Source organism: Nyctereutes procyonoides, unplaced genomic scaffold, assembly GCF_905146905.1.
Source record: "Nyctereutes procyonoides isolate TBG_1078 unplaced genomic scaffold, NYPRO_anot_genome, whole genome shotgun sequence".
NCBI lineage: Eukaryota > Metazoa > Chordata > Mammalia > Carnivora > Canidae > Nyctereutes > Nyctereutes procyonoides.
Genome location: NW_026575046.1, coordinates 24,921,536 through 24,941,417, shown reverse-complemented (window position 1 = coordinate 24,941,417; position 19,882 = coordinate 24,921,536). Strand labels below are relative to the sequence as shown.

The 19,882-nt window shown below is 33.7% G+C and overlaps 1 pseudogene; it reads left to right on the top strand.

Annotated features, from left to right (window-relative positions):
* The first annotated feature begins 328 nt into the window (after window positions 1-328).
* Window positions 329-444, top strand: LOC129510003 (U6 spliceosomal RNA; annotated as a pseudogene).
* Window positions 445-19,882: the final 19,438 nt, after the last annotated feature.

Sequence of the window (19,882 nt, the reverse complement as noted above, 5' to 3'; positions counted from 1 at the left end):
ATCTTCCATGATGTACAGGAGAATTTTTATCTTTACAAAAGTGATCATAACAGTTTGGATTTTATAAAAGAGACCAAGTAAATGGTGAATTATTTCTAGAAAAACAATTTTGGATGAGCAACCATGATTTTAATTATGTGCAAATATGTATATATGGACCATTTTAAAATTAAGGGCCTCTGATTTATCTGTATTGACTAAAAATTGTTAAGAGAAAGCAATTGATTGTGATTATTGCCAAGATTGCTCATATTTTCTGATACAAAGAATGGTTAATACTGTTAACATGTAAAGAGCTTTAACAGATGAATAAGAATACAAAGATGAAGTGCTTCCTTCAGCAGCACATATACTAAAATTGGTACAATATACAGATGTTTAGTATGGCCCCGGTGTAAGGATGACATACAAATTTGTCAAATTCATTAAGCATTCCATATTTTTTAGAAAGTTAAAAAAATACAAAGATGAAAATCTTGGGAGGTGAGTGCAAAGAATTTGAATGGATTACCGGAAAATTAAGGCAAATGAATAGAATAGATATCTGATATAATTAATAATAAAATAGATATTGAAGTAGTTATTTCATTCAATGTAATCAAACTTGTGAAGATTAAAATCATTGATAGTAGCTAGTGTTGTAAATAGTGTGATAAAATAAATATTTTAAATAGTTCATGGTATTCTGCAGTATCTTTTGAAAGGGTGATTTGAGAATATCTATGAAAATTGTTAATTGCTTAATCTAGCAATTCTAGGAAATCATTTTACAGACACCATCACTACAGTACACAAAAAATTATCCTGTAGTACGTTTAGTAGACATTATTTATAACAACAAAAAATTAAAGGCAATATAAAAGTCTGTCAATAGGAAATTGGTAAATAAACATGGGAAGATCAGCCTAAAAATGATAGAAATTATATATACTGATATGAAATAGTAATAATATCTAACACTATTGAGCACATATAGTATGTTAGAAAGTTTCCAACTATCCTAGGATAGTTATCATTATCATTCCACTTTAATATTGTGTAAACTGAGGCACAGGTTGAGTAACTTAACCAAAATTTACAAGGCAGAAACTTGATCTTAGCCTAAACTAACCAGAACATGGTAAAGTTCTGTTATATATACCTGCATACCTCTATATGAATATACATACCTATCCATACATATAAGCTACTAATTTTGTTTAAAATGTGTAAGGAGGGAATCCCTGGGTGGCTTAGTGGTTTAGCGCCACCTTCAGCCCAGGGTGTGATCCTGGAGTCCCAGGATTGAGTCCCATGTTGGGCTCCCTGCAGGGAGCCTGTTTCTCCTTCTGCCTGTGTCTCTGCCTCTCTCTTTCTCTCTGTGTCTCTCATGAATAAATAAATAATTCTTTAAAATTAATGTGTAAGGATATATATTTTTATGTGTATCTAAATCTCTGAAAGGATAAATAGTAAATAAATATAATATTCATCCCAGGAAAATGGGATCATTGGTTATAGGACTCTCATTTCTTATTTTCTGTACCTCTGTAATTTATCTTGTGCATTATTTCAGTTTTTAAAAATGCAAAACTAGACAAAAAGTAAAAGAAGTTTTTTGTTTATCTAATAAAGTTATATATCAAATGTAGTCTGGAAAGTCTCTTATAGGAAGTAACATTTTAAACAAATATACGTTTTTTAAAAATGTGCATCCTTGTAGGTCTTGTAAAAGAATCAGGACATGGTTGATCTATTTTGGTTGCCACATGGTATGTTTGGACTGCTACTGCTGAACTGCATTTACAGTAAGTCTGCACTGATTTTTTTTAAGAATTTTATTTATTAGAGAGAGAGTGTGTACAAGTGTGTGCCCTTAACGGATTGAGCCACCCAGGTGCCCCTGCATTAATTGGTAAGACGTCAAGACAAACTAAAGGGAGAGCCATTCTGTCCATGTGGACATGGCCACATTACCTCATATCATGACAACAAGAGGGAATTTCTATTCCTTGCTGCCCTATTTATTACAACTAATTTTCTAATTTACAAATAACATGAATTTAAGATTATCTTTATGTAGAGGTTACCTACAAAATAGACCACTGCAGAACAAATGGGATTATAAAACTTAGAAAACAGTCATTGAGTTTTGATTTACAGTCTTTATATAGCTATTTTTCTTTAAAGCCATCTCTATGAGTTCTCTGCATGGAAAAAACCCCACAAATATTTATCAAATATATTTCATATATTTTATCTATATTAAATAATTTGATTCTTTACAACAAAATTGTACGGAGGTAATTATTCCCCATAAACTCTCTGTCCCAATTTACCACCTTATGAGGAATGTTTGTTCAGAGAATAAATCACTTCTCCAAGTTCACATTCAATAAGAAACATTGGTGGTGTTTATACAAAGGTCTATTTCATTACCCACTAAAGCTTTATAATATATATTTCTCTATTGACTTATTATTATTCTCATTTTAATCTGATTCAATTTAATTTGCTTTATATAAAATATGGCTTCTAGTTCAAAAATATACTAAAGCACTTTCTCTTCATAATTTAGTGGGCTAATTCATGTGAAAGTTGCAAATTAATAGTACTTAAGGGCTAAATTAACTTTTTTGGATAAATTTTTTGTATGAAATATTTTAGTGTCTGGTTTTTAATGTTACCATTAAAATCAATATTTCTCTTGTCATAATTTCCCATTACAATCATATAAGATAATTGTATACATTTAGTGCTAATGAGTTATCTTATTTTGCTGCAGCTGTACAGTCTGAAATCCCCTAACATGAGTAATATTTAGTTCTACTTTAAAATGTGACTTTTAAATAAAAATGCATAGATATTTTGGTTTTGCATTTTAAATATAATAACAAAATTCCTTTTAGGAACAAACTATTTATAATGTTTCACGGTATACAAGTTAGTGTACAAATTTAAATTTGAGTGAACTATTTATAATTAAATGTTTTTCTATTAGAAGTTACTTTTAAAATTGTATCTTCAATTTTCATATTTAAATACGTATTTTAGTTAGTGAATTGATTCATGTAATCCTACTGCTTTTAAGGTATCAAATAAATTATTCATTTTTATATTTTGTTTCCTAGATTAAATTATAAACATACTCTGGATGATGAAAAGATTTTTATTTGGTTAATATGCTACTTGAGCTCAGTGTAGCCTTTTAGTATTAGTGGAGACTATGTCTGTTTGCATAAACAGCATCTCTGAGGAGTGAAGTTCTTTGTTCTGGCTGAGAGTAGGTCTGCTTACTGGCAAAGCCAGTACCTTCTTGCCCTATTATTGACCTCGACTTTGACCTGGCTGGACCACCCTCACGGAATGGAGAGTAATAAAGTCCTCTGGCTGACTCAGGCCTGAGTTTAAGCTAAGCAGATATAATCAATCACCTAAAATTAAGTGATGTGGTTTTGTGATGTGGACATTTACTGGGGACTGAGCTGAGATCACCAAACACCATTCATTTAAGTCTTCAGGGCTGTCTGAGTAGGATCAAGCATATTTTAACTAGTACTTCAGGAACTATTTACCAGTTTCAGAGTGCAGAAAAATAGATCTCCCAGCAAGGAAGAAAGAATTCCAGCAGCTCCGCACGTGGCGTGCTGACAGACTTTTCAGGATGGTTGCGTTCTGGCTCTCGCTCCCTGCAGTCATTCCTTCCCTCTCTCCCTTCCCCTCCCCCTCTCCATCTCAAATCCGCGCCCCCTTTATCTGCCAACTACAACCCACCTCTAACCGCCACGCCGTCACCCCTCCACCCCCACCAACCGGCCCAACAACCCTAAACAAAAAAAGTACTCACCCCCAAGACCATGGAACCCGCACAAAATACACACGCCGCATTCGACCCATTATCAGCCTCCAAACTCTCTCACGCTCCCATCAATTGTTTTGTAAAAATATCCCTATCAGCACTAATCTCAAAAAAAGCATCAGGTTTGATAATAAACCCCAAAAATCCAGTAAGAAAATTCATCAACACACTTTGCCAAGCCTCTTAATCCTTTCCCCCCAACGGCCCCCATCATACATTAAGACATCAAGATTCAACTTGACAGTTATAAATGACCCTGACTCCTAAATTCCATTCCCCCGTCCTGACCCTGTCGATCCCTATTATAGCTTTACCCCCCTGGAATCTACCTAACCCCATTTTTTTTTATCACAGAAAGAAGAAAGAAAGAAGAAGAATGAAAGAAAGAAGAAAGAAAGCGATGAAATCTTGATCGCACTACCTCCAGCGTTACTTCATGCAGGTCCGTTCCTCCTTCCTTCCTTCCTCCTTCCTTCCTTCCTTCCCTTCCTTCCTTCCTTCCTTCCTTCCTTCCTTCCTTCCTTCCTTCCTTCCTTCCTTCCGCCCCGCATTGCCCCCCTGACAAACACCCCGAGACCCCGCCTCAAGCAGCCAGCCGCCCTGTGACCCCCACGCCCGCCAGGAGATCCCCTAAATAAAAAGTATCCACGTAGTAGTGAAGTTACCCAACCCCCAAATCATATGGTTTGTCCCTGATCTCCAGTCACGATGTCCGACAAATGCGCAACCAACTGCAACAACAATAAACCATAAACAGCCACAACCGATGAAACCCCCAGCTACCACTATCCCATATAAAGAGCAAGTAGCCCATTAGAATCCGCTCTAAAAAGCACCTCCAGCAATCCCCGAACAATGTTCAATCCAGACCAAATACACCCCACGAAGAGGTGAGCTATCCATACGATGAAATAATCACAACTCTGAAAAACACCCCCTACCCCCCCCCCCACAATACTCTTTACACAACTCAACAACGACCCCAAGCATCCACCAACCACACCACCTCGTCCACAACCACACCCACGCACGCAATCCACCATAAACAAAATCATCTATATAAACCACAAAAAAAAGACCCTAAAAAACATACATACTGATCCATCACGACACATCGAGCGCCCACTTCCGCTGCTAAGCCGCACTAATCCTTGCACCCTCACCAGGCCTCCTCTACTCCCAGCACTCCGGGATCATGCCCTGAGCCAAAGGCATACGCCTAACTGCTGAGTGTCCCAGGACGGCTTTAATCTTAAATAAAGTCTGGATTCATATCTACACTATTTGGGAGCACTTGTAAAGCTACATTACATGGTGGATTTTTAAATTAAATATTCTACTATCTTAAGAGGCTAATTTCCGGGTGCCAGTGATAGAAAATCATGATAGATTTCTCTAGGTAACACCCTTAAAAGGTGTATACTAGATAACACAAACCCTAATTCAGTAAAATCAGAAATTCAAAGCAGCAGAAGTAATTGGCTCTCGGTTACAAATTAATCAGAATATTTAATCAAACCTTGTGAGATTGCTTCATGAAAAATATATTACTTCTCTGAGAAGACTTCCACCATATTGCTCCAGCTTGGTGGACTTAGAGTGCTTTCCTCTGGAGCCCAAGCCAAACCATCTCAGTTACCTGTTCATGTAGTTTCTGAAATAAATATGGCTATAAACAATCTCTCCAAAATCCTGAAACTTGACTTTGCATGTCACTCTGAAGTATCAGTTGGGATATACCATTTGGTTCTGCTCCCACTGGAAGTGTAACTCTTTGCCTGAGTGATCCTTTCCTTCCACATTTCTAATTCCCTTTCCACACTGTCCCTCCCCAAGGGAGGTTACATAATTAAATCAAGGAGGTTATCAATATGGTTAGAGTATTTAAAGGAGGATTTTTTGGCAAATGGACTTTTCCCAGATCTCTATTGGACCTATTCTAGATCCAAGTCTTCCTCTCTTCCCTAACATAAAATGAACAATTCTTTTAAATGAGACTACTGAAAACATATCAACTAATTGTAGTAGAGATCATTTTATTTCAGATTTGGCATGTTGGAAGAAAAAATATTTCCAATTATTTATTGATTTAGCTTTTCCATTCATCACTAAATCCATTTTATATGCTTTATTATGCATTTAGCCTTATTTTTATTTATTTTAAAATAATATTTGGACTTTAGAGTGTATTTCATGATATAATTTAATAAACTCAAAATGTTGAACAAAATCAGAAGATCCTAATTAACTGTATGACTTTGACATGTCACTTGAACTCTGAGCTTCAAGTAATCTCTTTTAAAAAATATTTTAGGGGTAAAACTAAATCTAAAAAATCCTTTCAAAGCTTCTCATTTCCCTGGTCAAGATAAGATTCATAAAATGGAACTATGGTGGTGAAACACGAAGGATAGGCTTTAGTAATTTCAATTTTGTTTTGGCTGCTTTATCATGTCCTAATGTTAATTTCCCTCTGATTTATAGGAATTAGGCTGAGCAAAACTTTGAAAAATATATAAATCCTTCCTGTAAATGGAACATTTGTACTGATGAAATAAATATACCTGCATATTAAATGTGATGATTTTTCTTCCACATAGCAATCAAGCCCATTTTTTTCTCGATTGGTTTTTTTCTCTTTAATGTTTAAGTAGATCATGTTGCTTTCAGGAGGATACACAGCTAAGTCAGTGTCATTTCTGGAAAATGGTGTAATATTTACTTATGCAATTGGAAATAATTTTTATTAAAGTCACTCAGCAGTTTCATTTATACACACACATACACATAATGCATGTGATCTGGAAATTACTGGAATGCAATTAAGGGATAAATTTTCTCCTTTCTAAATATTAATACAAGAATACTATTTAATTTGTCTAGACTAAAGCAGCAGCTATTAAAGGAATTGAGATACTTTCTAATTGTCTTAATAAATAAAGTCATCAAAACATGCTTAGCACTTAATATTAAGCTGGTAAACATTATTAAAAGAAGTGTGGATTTCCTTATTCGACCTTCTTATTCCAGTTTTCAACAAAGTAATTCTCAGAATGGCACTTTAATTTTTGTATTATTGATACTCTTTTCAAAAAAGCCCTTTCAGAAACAAAAATTAAAACAAATAAGGTATGCTCATGAAAGTTGAGAAATGTCTTCATGCATTTGCACATGCATTCACTATTTACTGAATACCTACTAAGTGCCAGGCAGTGGGCAAGATACTGAGAACACAGCAGGTGACTAAACATCTGGTGTTAGATCTCATCAAATTTACATTTAAGGAAGGGGAGGAAACATACACAACTCTGTGAATAGGACCTTTGATAGTTGAATATAAAAATATGCTATTATCAGAATGAAATCATTCATCAGGAATTATTGGCAATTTACCCACAAATCAGGCAAATGCTGGAGAGATTGCCTTAATATTTGCTCAAAAATGCCTTGATATTTACTGTTTCAACCTGTAGTCTGCTAATTTATTTTATGTTTTAAGATTTTATTTATTTATTTGAGAGAGAGAGAGCACGAGAAGAGGGGAGAGAAGAGGGACGAGCAGAAGGAGAAGGACAAGCAGACTCCATGCTGAGCCTGAGGCCTAAAATGGGGCTCCATTCCAAGACCCTGAGATCATGACCTGAGCCCAAATCAAGAGCTGGTTGCTCAACCTCCTGAACCACCCAGGCACCCCTATAGGCTGCTAATTTTAAACTCAAATTTTAATCTTCTTATGACAAGTGGACAGATGGATGGACAATCATCTCTCTGGCTTATCAATGCTTCATGTGCAGATTATTAATCCCTCTTTATCCCATAATTCTTGGCATAACTCTTTTCTAGTGATGGTGAAAAAAAGTCCTTAACTAGTTTTATAGGGAAATAAATGAATGTACTGAATTTTGAGAAAAGCCCACAGTTAAATCTGGTTCCAAAATAATTGTATTTATCACCTCCTTTGAAATAGAGATAAGACTCCTATACTTCTCGAATTGATTTGCATTAATTCATTAAAGTCCTTAAAGTGTCCTTAAAATTAAAATTACCATATTGATCTAGTGACAGCATTATTATAAACTAAAACCCGCCACTTTCATTAGCCTTTATGAATTTGAAATGAAACGCCATTTCACTATCGAAGTACAACATTTTCACTTTTAACTTGTGCTATTTTGCCACAACTATACATTGTTACATTACTAATTACAGGGACAGACTGCTTATAGGAGTTTAAGATACACAATATAGGGGCATCTGGGTGGCTCAGTTGGTTGAGCATCTGACTCTTGATTTAGACTTAGGTCATGGTCTCTGGGTCCTGGGATCAAACCCAGTGTCTGGCTCCCCTCTCAGCAAGGAATCTGCTTGTCTCCCCCTCCCTCAGCCCCTCCTCCTGTTCAGCTCTCTCTCTCTTTCATAAATAAACCTTTTTAAAAAGATACACAATATAATATGCTTTAAAAAGCATGAAGGCTAATTACCTTTCTACCTTATAAGAGCTTTGTCAAGTTTCAGAAGCACTGGAAATGCTTTATGATTGATTAATAAAAGTAACTAAACCTCGTGTTCCCATACAATTTTATTGATGATCCAATGACAGCAGGCAGAAATGAAGAATAATTTGTACATTCAACAGTTGGGAAGGTTTTCCTTTACACTCTGGATAGCCAGATAAGTCACTTTCAGTAGTCTGATTCTTGAAAGTTGTAAAACTTTGTTGACCACTTTAATGTGTGCTTTTGATATGAAAATAAGTGAGTGTGTATATGCATAAAATAAATGTATAATAAATATATATATTAATATTTCATCTATCTTTTTATAGCCTCAGACTTCAGTAGGAGAGTCAGTTGGATTTCGGAAGGTCATGGTCATATTACAACTCCCGTACAAAATTACCTAGTACAGAGGTTTATTGACTTGCAAAATATGCAGAATTGTAAAATGAGTGAACTTATTCATGAGTACACATATTGTTTTTCTTTCTTTTTTTTTTTTTTCTTATTAGGTACAGATGCCTCTTTCCTCTGTATATTTCATGGGCATGTAATGTGTGTAACAAATAGTTACATATATTGTTTTCCTCACCCTTCCAAAATTTACCTACCCTTTTTCCCATTCTTCAAGGTTCTACTATCTGCCTTATAAGACTGTCCTTATTAAATTACCCAGTGTAAAAGCCAGGATGATACTGCATGAGAGTGTTCCTATTGTTTCTAGCTCTTGTGTTTGTATCGTTTAGAATAGGAAACAATGTAGAATATATCCTAAAATAAAGGAAGGACTCAAGTACTGAAGAGTATAATCAAGTCAGGAAAAGATTTTTAGGAGTTTGAAAATCTAAATTAAATATTGCAATTTAAAATTAAAGGCTTATAATATTTCTTTTTAAAAAAAGATTTTATTTATTTATTCACGAGAGACACAGAGAGGGAGAGGCAGAGACACAGGCAGAGGAAGAAGCAGGCTCCATGCAGGGAGCCCAACGTGAGACTCGATGCCGGGTCTCCAGGATCACACCCTGGGCTGACCGCGGCGCTAAAGCACTGAGCCACCCCAGATGCCCAAGGCTTATAATATTTCTGACAAAAAGAGGAAAACTGTAAGAGAGCAGATAGGTTAATTCTTTCTAGTGCTCTGTCCTTTCAGAAGTGATAGAGTCACAGGTAACTATGTTTTCACTGGTGGGAAAAGAGAAAATAATAAACTAAAATACTGAACTTAAGCTGTTAGAAAAAGAACAAGGGAATTATAAAGAAAAAAGACATATATAAAAAAAAGTGGAGCAGATATAGGGAGAAGAGAACTTAGTATAATAAATGAATATAAACCTAAACCAATAAATATGTAGTATGATAGGCATGTAACAGATAAAAAGATCTGCAGATACAAATTTACACAAATTTATAGAGATAGAGAAACTTGTAATTAACTTAAATTTTAAAATAAATTAGATATGAGAGAAAATGTAATATTTATAATACATTGATCAATATTAGAAAATTCTCCACAATTTTGAAAGTTACATGCTGATAAATTTTAAAACTTCAATAATTGTATAAAAATAAATGTATTCCATTGTTGCCATAGAAGTAGAAAAGCTGGAAAAATGCATCTGCAATTATTCCTAAATGGGGTCACTTGTGAAGTTAAAAAAACAGGTAATTGCAATGCTTAAAATTTTTCCAGCCAGTAGGAAATAAAACTAACTCTGAAAAAAAAATAAATAAAAATAAAACTAACTGATTCATTTAACTGAGCATATATTGCCTTGAGCATACAAAAGCTCTAAGATAGCTATACACATATCTAGTCTATATCTATATATGTATGTACATATGCTAATGTATATATGTATATATATGTGTGTGTTCTCTAAATTATGATATAGAAAAATAATAGTTAAAATACTTCTAATGGTATCTGAATGTTTAAAAAATTATTTGCCAAGATTCAGAAAACCAATTCTAGATTTTTTTTTTAAGATTTTATTTATTTATTCATGAGAGACACAGAGAGAGAGGCAGAGACATAGGCAGAGGGAGAAGCAGGCTCCATGCAGAGAGTCTGATGTGGGACTCGATCCTGGGTCTCCAGAATCACGGCCCAGGCTGAAGGTGGTGTTAAACTGCTGAGCCACTAGGGCTGCCCCAATTCTAGATTTTTAAGGATGGTTTGCTACCTGGAAATATGGTAATCCAAAAAAAAAATATATATATATATATATGTGAGATACTATGTTATCATCTTATAAGATTTCTAAAGGACCATTAATATTAAATCCAATTATTCCTATTTTTTTGATGGAAAGTATTTCAAATTTATTTACTTTCATTATTTTATTTAATAGTAAGTCTTGAGTATAGGTTTATTAGCTGTGACCCATGACTGAATGTCATGACATCTACAAACTGGCTGTTAAAAATAAAAACCAAAGACAGAATTCTTTTTTTCTTAATACATTACCTGTTTGCTTAAAAAATTACCTTTTAAAAACAATTCATGTCACATTATAAAAATAAAGTTTTGCTGTTTCCTTTCAGAGAAATATAAGATGGCATTAGACTCATTGTATATAGCCAGGAAACATGCAACCACTGTCTTTGTTTTGATATTTAGAAAACTTTTTTTACTGTAAGATTCAAAGAAAGCATACCTTACCAATAATTATCAACCTCTAGTATTTATTTATTTAATTTTTTAAGTTTTAATTGAATTTATTTATTTATTTATTTATTTATTTATTTATTTATTTCGAAATTCAATTAGCTAACATACAGCATAGTTTCAGGTATAGTTTTTTAATTCATTAGTTGTGTATAACACCCTATGCTCATCACATCACATGCCCTCCCTCTATCACCCAGTTACCCCATCTCCTTACCCACCTCTGCTCCAGCAACCCTCAGTTTGTTTCCCAGAATTAAGAGTCTCTCATGGTTTGTCACCTCTCTTATTTTTTTCCCATTGTTTCTCATCCTTCCCTATGGTCCTCTGCACTATTTCTTATATTTCACATATGAGTGAGTCACCAAACTTAAGTTGGAAAATGTCAAAGAGAAAATAAGATTGTCCTTAAATTGCATTACTACACACAAATGAACCAAAATCTCGGTGATGCTTATAAGGCAAATAACATTTGGAAATTCAGAAGAAAAAATGATTTGCTGTGTCCATGAGAAAATGTGGATTATTTATGTGGAAGAGAAGACTTTACTAATAGAGACTGAAATGGGATTTATTCCATTATAAGGCTCTTGTCCTAGAGTTTTGTTGCAAGGTGGCTTATTCAGTAATTTAGCAAAAGCAGTATTTCATTATTGAAAAACCATTCCAGGTTCCCTTGAAACAATTTCTCTGGTTTGCTACTTAAAACAAGGTGAGTTCTATCAGTTATCTAACAGTATAGAAAAAATCATCCATAATTTTGTGACTTGAATTTTCTAACATTTGTTGCTTGTGGATGTATAAGACAACTAGGTGGTTGTACTGATCTGGGCTGAACTAAGCTCATCTCAGCTGGGCTTTTTCATGTGTCTATTGCCTAGTGACAGCTCAGTTAGTACTTGGATAGTCCAAGATGACCTTACTTATACATATCTGGAAGCAGTCCAGCTGCTGGCTGGGGTGATGGGGTAACTGAGCCACAGATCTCTCATGATCCAGCAGGCTAGCCAGGACTCATGCACATAGCTGTAACAGGATTTGAAGAGCAAAAGCAAAGGTCCTAATGGACAAATGCTTTTCAAACCTCTGATTGCTTAGCTAATCTCTTTGGCCAAAACAAGTCTCATAGCTAATCCTGATTCAGGGAATGCAAAAATAGATTTTGTTTCTTTCTGGAAGTGGGGAGAATTATGGATATTTTAATAATCAGCAATAATACCAAAGAAATACCTCTGCCAAATGGCACCATCTACTTCTAGCATTTCCAACATTCTTTCACATTTCAAAGTAGAAAGGTTATGGAGTAATTGATTGCAATTCCAATTCTAATCAGCAATGGCTATTCCTCTGTTTGGCCAGCTCATCATTCATTTTCTTTGGTTGTATATATGCTAGGTTAACCAAATAAGAATTTCAATTTTTACAATTATTTTATATCAACAGCAGATTATTTCTTCACAAAAATAAGCATAAAATTACTTTAATTAAATGTGAGACTTTTTTCAGAACAAATAAGTCATTCTTCAACAGGGAGAAATTATTTAGATTGGCTTACTTGGAGGATATTTTTGACTATACAGGAGAGACACATTTCAAGACCTTATAATTAACATCATAGACATTACTAATAAACTACAAATTATTTTGGAAAAGCTTCTTCTCTTGAACTTTCTATGCAGAATAAAGTATTTCTGATATAGTAAAACATTATCAATTTATTGGCAAACAGAAATGTCATATAAGTAGAAACACTACAAAATTTTGAAGTTTACTTCTGCTCAATCTTGAGTCATGAATTTGAATTCTATTTCCTGTGACATGTCAGTGTGGTGGAACTTATCAATGGTTTTTGTAACCCATTTGAGGCAAAGGAAATATTTAACTCAAAGACTCTTGGAGAAATGCAATTGGGTGAAACCCAGACATTCTTCATTTTGTGGATTCTATATCCCTTCCTTATTGATATCCCCCCATCCCTAACAGGCTAGAATCCGGTGATCTGCCTTCTGAAGCACAGGGATAGGCACTTCTACTCAGGTTTCCCAGTAGGAGTACTACTTCCTCTCAGAGACAGTCATCAGTCTAGGGTGACTATGTGGCTTGGGAATACAGCAAGAGATTGTCAGAGCCCAGAGGTCCCACAAAAGCTAGAGACTAACTTCATTTAAATATTGGTTCCAGCTATGGATCGAAGTTCATCCCTTTACACTTTTTAGCTGTGTGAACTATAAATTATTATTTTTTAATTTTAAACTACATTGAGTTGGATATAACATAGTTTTTAAGTAAAACCATTGTTTTCCTGAATTAGAGTTCTTAGCACTTATTGCCATCAAACTTGTAACAAAGATAATAAATAAACTTATTATTTTCATATCGAAGAACTTTGATAATTTTTTAATTTTGTCATCAAAAGTTTTAGAACTTTGATTTTTAGCAAAAGTAAAAATATTTTAAAATAATTATAATTCCAAGCTATAAAACACAAGTAGAAAACAGAAGTGCGTATTTACCAAACCGTTTTTGGCAGATATGATATAGTCTATTTAAAAGAATGGTAAATATATTGGGTAATTCAAAACTGAACAACTCTATATGAATTATCAAAATAAAAATAAAGATATAAAAAATACCTGTTACAATCCAAGTTGTAGCTAAATTATATAAATAATCAAATAAAATACATAACTAAAAAGATGTAAAAAATAAAAATCACAAAAAAAATAAAAATAAAAATAAAAATCACTAAGAACCTGGGCCCCTGGGTAGCTCAGTTAGTTAAGCATATGACTCTTGGTTTTGGCTCAGGTCATGATCTCAGGGTCCTGGGATCCGCGTTCAGCAGGATATCTGTTTGAAGATTCTCTCTCCATCTGCCCCTCCCCTGACACACTCTTCTAATAAATTTTTAAAAATCCGTAAAAAAATTACTAAGAGCCCAGATCAGTAAATTATTAACACATCCATTTTATACAAGAGAAAGAAATGCAACTAGTAACAACAATAAAAAGTGCAAAATAGTATAATCTTCATTAGTCATCAAGGGAAGGTAATAAAAGGAATCACTATATTTCACCTACCCACTAGATTTCATAAAATCTTTTTTTTTTAAAGATTTTATGTATTTATTCATGAGAGACAGAGAGAGAGAGAGAGAGGCAGAGACACAGGCAGAGGGAGAAACAGGCTCTACGCAGGGAGCCTGATGTGGGACTCAATCCAGGGACTCCAGGATCCTGCGCTGGGCTGAAGGCAGATGCTTAACCGCTGAGTCACCCAGGCTGCCCCAATAAATAAAATCTTAAAAAATGGTTTATATTCCTCAGTCTGGTAATTTTATTTCAGAGATCTGAGCTAAGGTAAAAAACTGAAGGAAAGTTAGATTTGGCACAATAATGTTTATAGCAGTATTTCTCTTGGAAAAAAAAACATAATGGGCAACATTAAAGTCAATGATAAAGCAAATTATAAGTGTCTGTATGATAGGATATTATAAAGCCATAAGTATATGTTTAAAGAAGTAAATATTAAACTGAAAAATTGAAACAAATATCTAATGTTTTACCAATTTAATAATTTGAAGTTTAAAACTAAATGAAGCTCACAGAAGTTGAAACATTAAATTTCTAATGGTGACTTTCTCAGAATTTTGGAATTGTGGTAAAAGTTATGTTCTTTTCTGAAATTTTCTGTGTCTGCTATACACCATGTAAGAACAGGTACTGCTTTATGGTGGTGTATTATAATTTGTTAATACTATATTATAACTTTTTGGAGTACACTCATAAATAGGGACATAAAGTGTTATTCAAAGAACTCTTTGTTTCAACTATTACAATCCATACCTTTAAACCACTATTTCTGCTTTCATATTCTGAATTTCTTAGTTCCAGCTCTAACAGAGTGTCCTTTAGAGTGCAAGTGACAATCTGTCAATATTAGTTAGTCGAGCTTCAACTTTTGCATCACCTTTTTCCAGGTTTTGATAAGCTATCACTTGGAACAGCAGCGATTTACAGGGACAACCAAAGGTGGTCAATTTATATTATTGGCTATTTGTTCTCTTGAACCTGTTTTAAAAAATCAAACATTACGAAGGCAACCCAACATAAACCTCTCTCTGTTGCTCTTGATACTACATTAAAAGGAAAGAAAAACCAGGAGAAGCATACAGTGCTCAATCAGAATAAATAATTCATTTAGAAAGGATGCTATGTTATGCACTGAATGTCACTATAAATGTAGGTACCTGGACAAGCAATATAGTCTATGACAGTAGAAAATACACCACATTGCTTCCAAATGGGTGGTAACCATGCTCTCTAGTAAAATAAATATCTGTGGCAAATGACACATACCTATTTAATGACACTTTGAGTTCACGTGAAGTTTGGCAGTGTAATAAAAGTCTTATCTCTTGCTTTCACTGTTATTGCACAGATTTAAACTGCTGTCTCAGAGGCAGTTTTACTATCTTTTTCAATCTACCCCATAAAAGTGAGACTTGATTTGCTTAGCATGAGAACAGATCAATAAAAGCTAAGTTATACAGCGGATTAGATCACTAACTTGGAGATCAAAGATGTTAAATACAACTTGTATAGAAAAAGTAGATCAAAAGTTGAGCCCAGACACACGGTACATATTTGCGGAACTCACAATAACCCTTACTCTATACCAACAATTTACCTTAAGTCTTGTCATGGTCACTTTATGTTGCAGTAGTTTACACATAGCTGACAACATTTTAAATATACATAATATATGCACATTTTAAAGCATTATTTTGCACTAAATTTCTGAACTATTCCTCTAAAACAAAAGGTGGAAGAAAACAGGGTATTCATCAGAGCACAAAAAAATTCATTTTATAAATACCTTATTGATACCATTAACTTTTTAAGTTAGATTTTGTTACGGAAAACACAATAACAATTTCTAGGAATGTGAGTCATTACTATTATTTTTACCTTCTAATTTTCATTTTATAGTAAATCTGTACAAAATTTTTGTTGAAATAAAGAAATCTGATCTGTAACTCATAGTCACAATTTTGTGCAATTGCTCTATCAAGTACTTGTTTAAATAATTTAAGAAGTCAAAAATTGTATGTTACCTTGCCATTCTTTCCCCACCACATTTGACCCCATTAAGAATATGTATAGGTTCAAGGGTGATAGATTCCCATCCAGGCTTTTTACCACACACAGGGGGAAACAAATAAAAAATATCCATAAAACAGGACAAAACAATCATCATCTCCACTACAACAGAATCCTCAAGTTAGAGTCTCCCAATGTGAAAGTATAATGTTATTAAACATTTCCACCATGGCATATTATTCATAGCCCATTAGACCAAACTCTGTTACCTCATGTCATTCATGTAAAACCTCATAGTTTATCTTCAACTGCTGCTTACTGTTCCCTGATTCTATCTTCTCTTGAGACTCAGATGCAACTTGCATCCTGCAGTTTATGGATGAAAGAGACCTGACTGCCCCGGAAAAGTCACCTGCTTCTCATCCATACATTGTCAAATTCCCCACTGCCTTTTAAATACTTCGTTCAGCATCCTCATGTGCTGTGTTCAGTTTCTCTAAGATCTGTTCTCAAGATACAAGAAATATTGACACTGAAATACAAAGAAGCAAAGATGAAAACAATTATTTTCCAATCACATGGCCCCCATCTAGTGATTCTTAACATATTAGTATATTTTGTTTTGTACTTTGTTTTCATAAATACTTTCTTTTCAAAGAAACGATGTACTTTTCACATGTAACTGAAATGGCAAGATATTTAACATAGATCACATATATTACACACATATATGAAAAGTTGTTTACACATGTTAAACACGCACGAGTGCTTTAACATTTTCAAATGTATACTGTTCTTTTTAAAAATATATTGCAAAGAAGATAGTAAGTTATCACAAATATTCATGACTCACTTGAAAGCCTTTTTTTGCAAACATTGCCAAATTATGTCAAGAATATTTAGAGCCATGTTAGTTCCTAGTGAAATAATTATGATTAATAAAAAAATTATTCTTCTGAAATGTGAAAACATTATATAGTGGTTTCAGAAAAATGTGAGAATGACTAATTTTAAAAATAAATGAAAAGTGAAGATTTTTTTTTAAAATGGTGAAACTTTAAATTGCATGAGTCAACTGATTTGCAGCCCTTTAATCCTATGTTAGTCTTTGGAAATTGGAAATTTGATAGTTAATCATATTTGTCTAGTAGAGAATATAAAGAAAATCTGATACCAGTGCATTAGGACTTGACTATTTTAATTTTATGTATTAACCAACCATCAGCAGTTTTCACTAGCATTAACTTTTTAAAAAATACTTCAGGTATTTTTATGTACATTATATAGGTGTTTTTATGTAAATCATAATCTAACTTGTGTTGTTGCCTTTTGCACATAGATTTCATAAGTTCTTGGAAAAAGTCACCCAGAAATGTGAGGAAATTATTATTGTGATGATTATTAAACATAAAAAAGCTCCACGTTTTTGTTTAGTTCTCTCTTAAAGAAGCTTGATCTTAAAATTATCATCAGATGGTTTTAGTTGTTTGTAATGTACATTTTGACTTTTAATGCTTGCATTAAAATCTAAGGTCCACCAAATACTCATTTTTTCAATAAAATCAATCTATTTACTGAGGAGGAGACCCATCTTTAAGAAAAGGAAACACAACACCAGAGGGAAAAAACACCCAAGATAATCTTTTTTCTCTTATGTGAACCAGGTGTAAGTGGCTGGTCTTGGAATAGACTCTGACAAGCAGTCATCATGATGCCAAATTGTGGTAGTTTCACACAAAAAAAATTAAGTAAATGTTACTATAAATAAAGTGTGTGAAATTTTAAGAACTGTGAGTTATTTTTTTCATTTTTAAAAAAATCTCAAACTTCTTGTAAAGCAAAGACTTTTTTACTTTAAATAGTCAAAATCCAGGGCAGCCCGGGTGGCTCAGCGGCTTAGCGCTGCCTTCAGCCCAGGGAGTCCCACATCAGGCTCCTTACATGGAGCCTGCTTCTCCCTCTGCCTGTCTCTCTCTCTCTCTCTCTCTCTCTCTCTCTCTCTCTCTTTCTCTGTGTGTCTCTCATGCATAAATAAATAAACTCTTTTAAAAAATAAATAATAGTCAAATTCCTTTTCCTTCCTCACTCACATTTATATTTTTTCATCTTTCTTACAACCATAATTGAATTTTTTATTATCCATAAAAAAAGGCAATTTGATGGTATAACTAATTTTTTTCCTCCTTGTATGTGTACTAATCATCCTGACTTGATTTACTTAATATTTTTTGGGAAAAGCTGTAATTAACTACATATGTAGATGTATTATTTTTATGATAACTATTTTCTGAGTTAGAGATGTTAGTCCTTTCTTTGTAACTAATGATTGGTATGGACATGATGAATGTATTTCCTGGGCATAATCTATCCTTCTGAATCTAAAGATGTTTCAGAGTGGTATAGAGGGTGGTCATCCTTATGTGACTGCAGAAGGGAACAAATTTCACAAAAGGATTGATTGTTAAGAATGAAGTTCTCTGGAATAAAGGCAATATGCAAAGATTGCCAAAGACATTGCTTTATCAGAAAAATCAGAGTTAAATTCTGGTTTTGCCTTTCTGAATCTTCATTGCAAACAATGCATGTCAAGTAATTTTGAAAATTTCCTTCAGTATGGAATTGGATTCAGAAAAATAAATGACATAAATCCATTATATTAGGAATATTACAATATTTACTTTAAGGACAAATGAAAAGTGGGAATTAAGCAGCTAAAATAATTCAGGAGGAAAAACATTTTTGCTTCATCTGGTGTTTCATTACATTATCTGGATTTGTATTATATTTTCTTTCTCTTTCCTCTTATTTTGATCTAATTTTAGTTATATGTTAACTTTAATTACTATGATGCTAGAGAATGAGGAATAAAGGAGTATATAAAATCTCTTCCTCTAGAAACTTTAAATCTTAACCCTGAAAGAAAACCTTACCATATTTTTCCCCTTAAGCAGATTAGATAAGGATACTATGCAATCTGAATTTGAAGGACTCATATTTAAAGTCCTTAAATAAGGGCAACCCGGGTGGCTCAGCGGTTTAGCGCCGCCTTCAGCCCAAGGCCTGAGACTGGACACCTGGGATCGAGTCTCACATCGGGTTCCCTGCATGGAGCCTGCTTCTCTCTCTCTGACTGTGTCTCTGCCTCTCTCTCGCTCTTTCTCTCTGTCTCTCATGAAGAAATAAATAAAATCTTTAAAAAAATAAAATAAAATCCTTAAATAAAATTACTATTTAATTTGTAAGCTATGCATTTCAACACATGTTGTAGATCTTATCCATTCTTAATTATACCTCCATACCAACATGGGATAAACATTTGTGTCTGTAGGTAGATAAGTGACAGAGAATCAAAGATGGAAAAATTAAGTAATTACATTTTTTTTAAGTTTTGGGTAAGTAGAATAATTTTCCAGATCACAAAACAAAATAATGGCCAGAAAGAATAATCTGGTTTTGTTTTGTTTTTTGACATGGCTTGCTATTTCACACTTATGATATATCCAATTATTTCAATTTTATCTTTGTTCATAATTGGCCAATAGAACAATGTACCATATTTTATTCTGATAGCTTTGACTGCTGGGTACAAACATAATGTTAGGTAAAATTTCCTGCTCCGATTGTATTTTATTTTATTTTTTAAAGGATTTTATTTATTCATGAGAGACACAGAGAGAATGGCAGGGAGATGATGTGAGACTCCCCTGCAGGGAGACTCCATCCCAGGACCCCAGGATTAAGACCTGAGCAAAGGCAGTCACTCAACCACTAAATC